The sequence below is a fragment of the Podarcis bocagei genome (assembly GCF_964188305.1).
Source record: "Podarcis bocagei genome assembly, chromosome: 5".
Taxonomy (NCBI): Eukaryota; Metazoa; Chordata; class Lepidosauria; order Squamata; family Lacertidae; genus Podarcis; species Podarcis bocagei.
This window is the reverse complement of record NC_138129.1, coordinates 28,246,918-28,255,308: the sequence shown is the minus strand read 5'-3', so window position 1 is coordinate 28,255,308 and position 8,391 is coordinate 28,246,918.

Sequence of the window (8,391 nt, the reverse complement as noted above, 5' to 3'; positions counted from 1 at the left end):
GAGGCTTGACAACCATATGTCAGGAGTGCTCTGATGGTGTTTCCTGCTTGGCAGGGGGTTGGACTCGATGGCCCTTGTGGTCTCTTCCAACTCTAGGATTCTATGATTCTATGACTCTTCGTGACCCCATGGACCAGAGCACGCAAGGCACTTCTGTCTTCCACAGCCTCCCGCAGTTTGGTCAGATTCATGTTTGTAGCTTCGAGAACACTGTCCAACCATCTCATCCTCTGTCATCCCCTTCTTCTTGTGCCCTCAATCTTTCCAAACATCAGGGTCTTTTCCAGGGAGTCTTCTCTTCTCATGAGGTGGCCAAAGTATTGGAGCCTCAGCTTCAGGACCTGTCCTTCCAGTGAGCACTCAGGGCTGATTTCCTTAAGAATGGATACGTTTGATCTTGCAGTCCATGGGACTCTCAAGAGTCTCCTCCAGCACCATAATTCAAAAGCACCAATTCTTCGGCGATCAACCTTCTTTATGGTCCAGCTCTCACTTTCATACATCACTACTGGGAAAACCATGGCTTTAACTATACGGACCTTTGTTGGCAAGGTGATGTCTCTGCTTTTTAAGACGCTGTCTAGGTTTGCCATCGCCTTTCTCCCAAGGAGCAGGCATCTTTTAATTTTGTGACTGCTGTCACTGTCTGCAGTGATCATCGAGCCCAAGAAAGTAAAATCTCTCACTGCCTCCATCTCTTCCCCTTCTATTTGCCAGGAGGTGATGGGCCCAGTGGCCATGATCTTCGTTTTTTTGATGTTGAGCTTCAGACCATATTTTGCTCTCCCTTCTTTCACCCTCATTAAAAGGTTCTTTAATTCCTCCTCACTTTCTGCCATCAAGGTTGTGTCATCTGCATATCTGAGGTTGTTGATATTTCTTCCGGCGATCTTAATTCCAGCTTGGGATTCATCCAGCCCAGCCTTTCGCATGATGAATTCTGCATATAAGTTAAATAAGCAGGGAGACAATATACAGCCTTGCCATACTCCTTTCCTAATTTTGAACCAATGAGTTGTTCCATATTCAGTTCTAACTGTAGCTTCTTGTCCCACATAGAGATTTCTCAGGAGACAGATGAGGTGATCAGGCACTCCCATTTCTTTAAGAACTTGCCATAGTTTGCTGTGGTCGACACAGTCAAAGGATTTTGCATAGTCAATGAAGCAGAAGTAGATGTATTTCTGGAACTCTCTAGCTTTCTCCATAATCCAGAGCATGATTGCAATTTGGTCTCTGGTTCCTCTGCCTCTTCTAAATCCAGCTTGCACTTCTGGGAGTTCTCGGTCCACATACTGCTTAAGCCTGCCTTGTAGAATTTTAAGCATAACCTTGGGGTAACGTAACTTTTGGGTTGCAAGCGCAGCAAACTCGGAAGTGTATTCTTCCGGGTTTCACCACATGCGTAGAAGTGTTCTATTGCGCTGCATGCATGTGCAAAAGCGGCGCCTCTATTTGCAGATTTTTCAGGGTATGTACGGACCCCTGAAACGAGTTACATTCATATCCAGAGGGTCCGCTGTAACTAATCTGAGCCTTCAGTCCCTAATTGGCTATCTTATCTTCCAACCAATCAGTATGGTGCTGAAATTATTTGACAGTGTTGGAATGGGGGCTAATTAGATATCTGTTATTTATTTATTTATTTATTTATTTATTTATATTATTATTATTATCCATTGTTTCACACTGATGTATCTAAGTCGCATCCGTACATGAAAGCAATACACATAATGCAAACTAGTTTCAAATACAGATCACAGGCACAGATTAGGGAGGAGAAGGTGGATTTAGCTTTCCCCTATGCAATTTTTTTTCCAGGGTGCCTCTTGCTAAATGCTGTGACACTGACAGCATATTGGGAGGGTGACTAATAACACAGTGCAAGGGCAATCACCCCCACTATTCCAGCAGCATTGTTCCTACCCATGTCAACCACTCTGCACCCACATCATGCTAACATGCTCACACCCTTGCCCTTCTCCCTGTTGGTAAATGGCAATCACACATCAGACAGGAAGCAAGTATTGTGGCTCTGCTTCAGTGGGGGAGCTGCTTCTGGGTGCCATTTGACCTTTTAGGAGGACCAGTTATATTTTCTGCTGTTGTTTTCTCACAAATGTTAATGTTATCTGTTGAATACTTTGCATATTATTAGTAATAGCTGGCATATTGAATGCTACATTTGCCTAGTGCCTTAAGGAGGGCAAAGTGCAGAGTTCCCTCCCTCCTCCCATCATATTTGCACTTTATATTTATTTCCTGCCATATCCTGAGAGCTCAAGGTAATGTGTCATGGAACACATGGACCCCCCCCCCCGCAATGGTTTCTTCCTCAATTCTCTCCAGTATGGAAGTTGATGTCACCTGCCCAACCTATTTGTATCCTATCCTTGTTAACTGAGATCAGAAAAAAGCCAATGCAATTCTGGGCTGCATCAATAGGAGTATAGCATCTAGATCAAGGGAAGTAATAGTGCCACTGTATTCTGCTCTAGTCAGACCTCACCTGGAGTACTGTGTCCAGTTCTGGGCACCACAATTCAAGAAGGACACTGACAAACTGGAACGTGTCCAGAGGAGGGCAACCAAAATGGTCAAAGGCCTGGAAACGATGCCTTATGAGGAACGGCTAAGGGAGCTGGGCATGTTTAGCCTGGAGAAGAGGAGGTTAAGGGGTGATATGATAGCCATGTTCAAATATATAAAAGGATGTCACATAGAGGAGGGAGAAAGGTTGTTTTCTGCTGCTCCAGAGAAGTGGACACGGAGCAATGGATCCAAACTACAAGAAAGAAGATTCCACCTAAACATTAGGAAGAACCTCCTGACAGTAAGAGCTGTTCGACAGTGGAATTTGCTGCCAAAGAGTGTGGTGGAGTCTCCTACTTTGGAGGTCTTTAAGCAGAGGCTTGACAACCATATGTCAGGAGTGCTCTGATGGTGTTTCCTGCTTGGCAGGGGTTTGGACTCGATGGCCCTTGTGGTCTCTTCCAACTCTATGATTCTATGATTCAATGGTTTAGAACCATGTTAGGCAGAGAAATAGTGAGCTGTGCACAGACCACAAGTATTGGTTCATGCCCTGATTCAGCACATCAGAAAACTGCCCACCTTGGTCCAACGGACTTCATAGACTGTCTGGTTCAGCTCAGTGTCTGTCCAATTCCACTTCATCCACTATTGCTGAAAGATAACAGTTAGTATCTGTATTGGATTTGAATAGAATTTATGTATGTGCTTTATTATATACCGTATGTAATTGGTTTTAAAAATTGTTTTTATATATGCAGTTGTTTTAACTGTTTTAAATATGTATTTGTTTTATATATGCTTTTATTGTAAATTGCTTTGAGGTGGGAATTGTCAATGAAATGAATAATAATAATAATGACAATTCTGCATGCAGGCTTCTGAAAAATAAACAGCAATGTGTGATTGGCTCAGAGTTAAGTGGCATTTAATGCAAGAGGTGGTCCAATGTGAGCAAAGCTCAGCTGGGTTGGCACCATCAAAATCCATGTATAAATTCATTTCAATTGGATTCTCCTTCCATCTCTAGTTGTCAGATATGGTGTTGGGCATGGGAGTTTTCCCTTCTCTCAGAGAGCTTCCGATAAGAATTAATGAACCTCTGGCAGGTTTATAGTCTATTTTATTTACAACAACATACAGAGAGCAGCCCCGAGTCACCCTCCATCAGGATAGCAGTTGGTCACTCTGAATCCCCTCCCCTTCTGCAGCAAGAAGTGCGCCAGTGTCCAGTTCTCCCTCACATGTACTTCTGTTGTTCTTTAAGCCTTTCAGCCCCCCGAGTTTGGGGGGAACCCCTCCCTTTGAATGAAGAGCCTTCCAAATGCTCCCTATCTCCTGGTTGCTTAGCTACTATCTCAAAGCTGTGCAACTCTTCTCCAGACTATACGGCTGTTAAATCTACAGTGGTACCTTGGGTTAAGAACTTAATTCGTTCTGGAAGTCCGTTCTTAACCTGAAACTGTTCTTAACCTGAAGCACCACTGCACTGCTGCTGCATGATTTCTATTCTCATCCTAAAGCAAATTTCTTAACCCGAGGTACTATTTCTGGGTTAGCGGAGTCTGTAACCTGAAGCGTCTGTAACCTGAAGCGTCTATAACCCAAGGTACCACTGTACTGCTGGGAATGTGTGTGTGTGTGTGGGGGGCAAATCCTTCCCTTCTTCCTCTGTCAGAGGCTGCTCTGTCTGTGACTTCATTCCTTCATCTTCAGAGTCAGCCCAGTTTCTGGCATCCAATTCTGACCAACCCCTGACACTAGTTGGGAGCTACTTAACAAGTTCAGCATCTTACATTATATCCAAGAGATTGATAAGTTTTGGGAAGATAACTCTGGAGCTTGGAAGTGGCCACCAAGAATATCTCTTTACGTCCCCATGCCATATTAATGGTGGTCTCTCATTAATATGGGATTTGCCATATTAATGGTGGTCTCTCATTGGTCATGTTGAGATTGCTGTAAGCCACAGTTGTTAAGCATTCACAGGCTCATACTATTTAAAGACTTGTTCATTTCTAGCTTCAAGTTAGTTTAGTATTGTTCAAATGAGGGGAATATGAAACTCTAATTTGCAGTAATGGTTTCCCCCGCCCGCCCGCCCCAGGCTGCTTAAATGTGACTTGGGACTCATAAACACATTTTGTCTGTCAAAGCAAGTAACATTTCATTTCATCTCTCATTATAGGGATTGCGAGGCTGCCATTTATCAGATAAGATACTTAATTATCAAACTCAGCTCTCTGAGCACTCAAACAACCTAAGAAAGTTCCACTTTGTGCTATAACCATTAAATAAAAGCAAAATATTATCTCCATTTCCCCTGTATGAGTGCATTTAAGCCTCTCAGGCCAATGATTAGTTGTGTCAGGATGTGGATGGCAAATCACATCGGAATGTATATTCCATTGAAAACAACAGTGATAAACAATATCTGTATTTAGATATACATCATACCCCTAACCTAGGAAACAAAATGTATGAAGAGCTCCTCTGAAGGATCAGAGTTCTGGTAACTATACAGTAATCACAATGATTCCCAAGTTATAGTCCTCTGAGACTTGCACAATAAAAAATAGCTTCTCCTGAGGGCAAAAAAAAAAAAAAAAAATTCCCACCAGAGGCCATATTTTCAACAAAGAACATGATGCTATTTTCCTTGTTAAAAAGCAGATACACAACCAAAAATTGCTTCTCCAGTTCTCAAAATGTTAATGAGCCAGCTGAGGTGTTCTCCTGAATGTGTGTGTGCTGCAAACAATTGTGACCAAGTATGCAGATGACACAACTTTGATGGCAGAATCAAAGTGAGGAGGAATTAAGAACCTCTTAATGAGGGTGAAAGAGGAGAGTGCAAAATATGGGCTGAAGCTCAACATCAAAAAAACAAAGATCATGGCCACTGGTCCTATCACCCCCTGGCAAATAGAAGGGGAAGAAATGGAGGCAGTGAGAGATTTTACTTCATTGGGCTCCATGATCACTGCAGATGGTGACAGCAGTCATGAAATCAAAAGACGCTTGCTTCTGGGGAGAAAAGCAATGACAAACCTAAACAGCATCGTACAAAGCAGAGACAACACCTTGCCAACAAAGGTCCGTATAGTTAAAGCTATGGATTTCCCAGTAGTGATTTCCCAGTAGACTGATTGCCAAATAATTGATGCTTTTGAATTATGGTGCTGGAGGAGACTCTTGAAAGTCTCATGGACTGCAAGAAGATCAAACCTAGCCATTCTGAAGGAAATCAGCCCTGAGTGCTCACTGGAAGGACAGATCCTGAAGCTGAGGCTCCAATACTTTGGCCACCTCCTGAGAAGACTCCCTGGAAAAGACCCTGATGTTGGGAAATATTGAGGGCACAAGGAGAAGGGGACGACAGAGGATGAGATGGTTGGACAGTGTTCTCAAAGCTACTAACATGAGTTTGACCAAACTGCGGGAGGCAGTGGAAGACAGGAGTGCTTGGCGTGCTCTGGTCCATGGGGTCACGAAGAGTCGGACACGACTAAACAACCAAGCAACAACAACAAATGGGGGAGAAGGGTGACTCCTCAGCTGGAAAGCTTAGTAAGGATGTGAACTGCCTCGTAAACTTCATCTCCCAGAAATCTTTGTGCTCAAAGTTTCCAGAAATAGCCTTTCTGATATATTGAAAGCCTGCCACCTTTTTTGCACCCACTAATAATACTAATACTAATACTAATAATAATAATATAATACCTTTATTGTCAATGTACAACTTGTGTACAATGAAATTAACCAAACCTCCCTCCCTCATCGTTGCTAATGCATCATTGCTAATGCTAGAAGTAGGGAATGCACTCCACAGCTCAGGAGTGCAGCATGTGGTCATCATGGTTCCAGGTTCAAGCCCTGGCATCTCCAGGTAGGGCTAGCAGGGTCCCATGTCTGAAATCCTGGAGAGTCACTGCCAGTCAGTTTAGATGATACAGAGTATAGATTAATGGTCTGACTCAGTGTTTGGTAGCTTCCTATGTTCCTGTGTCCTCCTACTTTACAGAAGACAATCCACTATCTGAAGGGCTTTGAGAGGACAGACCTTTGTGGAAGTTCTCTATTTGAAGGGCTACTCAGTCCAAGTCTAGTTTAAAGATAAAGAACCACAAGAAAGGAGAGCAGGAAGGGCTTTGTAATTGCCCATCAATTGTTAGCACATGGGCAGCAAGCAAAGCCGGCACTCAGGACACCAGGCCACAGTCTTATCCACCATAGTAAGAGGTATTTCTATTTAAACATTTTGTTCTTGATTCCCCAACGTTTAAGTTGCCTATGTGAAAATCACTTGGTGAATAGGCTCGTCTACCTCTATTTTAATATAATTTAAGATATTATGTGCGGAAAGAGGGGCTATCCCAATTGTAAAAACAGAAAACTTTATAAGGACCTAGGTACTAGTCCTGCTGCGTGGCCAGCAATTTTTGCTAAATTATTAAGGTTGAATCTTTAATGAAATCACAAGCCTATTTGCTTCATAAATGTTGCATGGCATTTTGAGAGAGAGGGATCTTACAAAATTTCCAAAATGGAATTTAGTGCTCAAATAATGTTAGAAATCTTTGGCATGAGAAATCTGGTGTCAGCACAGGAGATTGGGTTGGGTGACATTTAAGTAGGCTTTTTTTCCAGCCACATAATCGTAATGAATTTCCCGATACAGCGTTGTGCCATACAAACCCAGGGAATTCATCACACTAGAAGTTCATGGCAAAATTAATTCACAAATCAAACTTGGGCAGCACTTTCTTTGACAAATATGCATATTTGAATTCGCATCAGGCAAACTGATGAGACCTGTTGAATTTGAAATTGGCTGTGAACATTAGTTCAGCATCAATCAATGAAAGAAGTTCTCTTCACAAACTCCATTCTATTAGGCACAAAAATGTTATTCCTGCCGCCAGTGCCTATGTCCTGGTACTGTTGCTTCCTATTGCACAAGGTCATTCAATAGTGAGAAAATGGCTGCCCTTTACAATGGGGTCATTTCTTTCACTCTGTGGACCTTGGGATCCTCATCCTGGCTGTACCAGCCCTTCTCTTCCCTATTGGCTGGCTGTGAATTTGGTTGTGCCTACACATGAAGCATAATGATCCTCTCCCCACCAAACCTTTGGAGTATTACCTGAGTGCCATTGTGCCTATCTTGTCACTGTTCTCTTCATAGGAGAATTGCTGTGGTGTTAGGAACTCATAAGGATAATGAACAAGTCCCATATATGTATAATATAGAAAACAGAAACTTTGTTACCAACACATCTAACTGAAGCCCAAAGCTTATTCCACCAAGAGATACCTAGGACTCAGCCATGCAGCTGCAAATAAAATGTTTTAAGTGTGTTTTAAGTGCAATATACAATGTGGCACTAGCTGGCGATGGTGAGCCTTATGGAAAATTCAATGTATTTTTAAAAACGCTTTTAAAAAAGCATTTTCAGAATGGTTTTTATATGTGTGTAGATTCCATCCTAGTTTTGAGCTGCATTTGTTTGGTTAGAGCTTTGCCAAATCAGTCGTGAGCACAACCTCTGGGCCGAATAGGTTCTGATGCCATCACTCCTTGGTCCACTTTTGAATACCTGGCTAGCTTATCAACACTTCTACCCTGCCACGCTCTAAATGCCTTCTTCCTGTTGCTCTTGCCTACCTCTGCTTACTTTGATTCCTATGTATTCTGGCCACTGTGATTTATTGCTGCTGCTGTAGTCCATTTAGATGCTTTTATTTATTATTTTTCTGAACTGGTCTTTGACCGTAATAATAAATTACTATTACTTATTTATTATTTGTTACTCTGATATGTATGGACTTGGGTATTATTAATGTACTGTTGTATTT